Here is a 1563-nt window from a genome sequence, read left to right as displayed (position 1 = left end):
TGTGGTGGGAGAGTCTCTGTTTTCTGTTTTTAGAAAATTATTGTCTGCAAGAGCACTCTAGAACAAATCTGATACTTTACTCATTTTAACTTAATTTTCCTTGATAAATTCCATACATTTGTTAATGCTTCAGTATGTCATTGTATTCCTGTTCAATTGTCTTGAAAAATTATTGCTTGGAGATTGCAACCATTGGATATTATCTACGTACAGTTGTGAACATGCATTTTTTGATTAGTATTCTGTTGCATGGAGCTGGCAGAGCGGGATTTGAATACAGATCTTCAACCTACTTTTTAGCTGGTTTAAGGCCGTATAAACACATTCCCTTCTCTAGGGCTTTTCTTGTTGATTTGCAGACTTCTCTAAGCAGTGTTAGGCTGCTGTGTGTGCCTGTGCACTTACCACTGCACAGGTGTTAGCATGAGTTGTCAGCAGCTGGTCATGGGCCTTCGTGTTAAACTTCTTAAACAGAAACTGATCAAATGGTTTCCCTCATTGTGGTCAAAGAAAAGTGAGCGTTATAAAGATATTTATCTTAAATTACTGCATTTATACCTTTTCTAATCTTAAGCATTGTCAAAGATTGTCTTTGTGAGTAAAAAAAAAAATCAGGCTGTGATTGAACTTCATTGGGAAGCTTCTCACTGACTTACCTGGTTTGGTTCAGTGTATGCTTATTTACTTAAGAAATTGACCTCTGCCATTCTCTATAAGTTTTTCAGGCAGTAAAAGGGTTTTTTTGTTTTTTGGGGTGGTTTTTCTTTGGTTATTTATGGGGTAGTTTACTGTTTCATTAGCTTTCTGAATTGCTGTAAAATTGAAAGCAAAGTTTCTGGCCGTCTGTGTATCCGTTCTAGTTACATTTCCATACTAAATCCCAGGCAACAAAAAGTTTAAAAGCTGAAGCCATTGTTTTATTTAGTGCTGAAATAGAGCCAAATCCTGGACACCAGACAGAACACAAGTAAACATGTGTGAATAGAGACACCTACATGAGCCACAAAACCCATGAGATCTGAAGGGTGTTAAAAACAATATGAGGCAGTTTCACTTGAGCAGAAGTGTGCATTTATTTGCCCTGTATGGCATACAAAAGGAGTGTTTGTAAGGGTTTGGTTTTTTTGGCAGTTAATTTAACATTGTGTATTCAGATCTGTAGGTGCAAGGGAATGGAAGGTGAGGTGGTCACAAGGGCATCAGAATGATAAGATTTCAGAGAGGTGCAATATTGGGACTGCAGGATTCAGGCAGTAAATCAGTGTACAGTTAGACCATGATGCCTACCTGTCACATCACTGGCATGGTAATTATGTCATGTTGCCCTGTGACATTCTCTTATTACAGCTAATAGCAGCTTTCATGTTTTGCAGTGCCTGAACATGGAAAAGAGTTGTAGTTCTTAGAAAGTTTATAGCCTGTAGGCTATAGAAATACTGCATTATGAATGCTGAATTAATAGGGATTTAATAAATTACCTTCTCTCCCACTAACTTTTATCAGCATGCCAAGTGTTGCAATGCAGACTGTAAAATCAGTGCTAGTTTGCTCACTGGTGTGGGT

Source organism: Zonotrichia albicollis, chromosome 13 (assembly GCF_047830755.1).
Source record: "Zonotrichia albicollis isolate bZonAlb1 chromosome 13, bZonAlb1.hap1, whole genome shotgun sequence".
NCBI classification, from domain to species: Eukaryota; Metazoa; Chordata; class Aves; order Passeriformes; family Passerellidae; genus Zonotrichia; species Zonotrichia albicollis.
Note: the sequence above shows the minus strand (reverse complement) of the source record.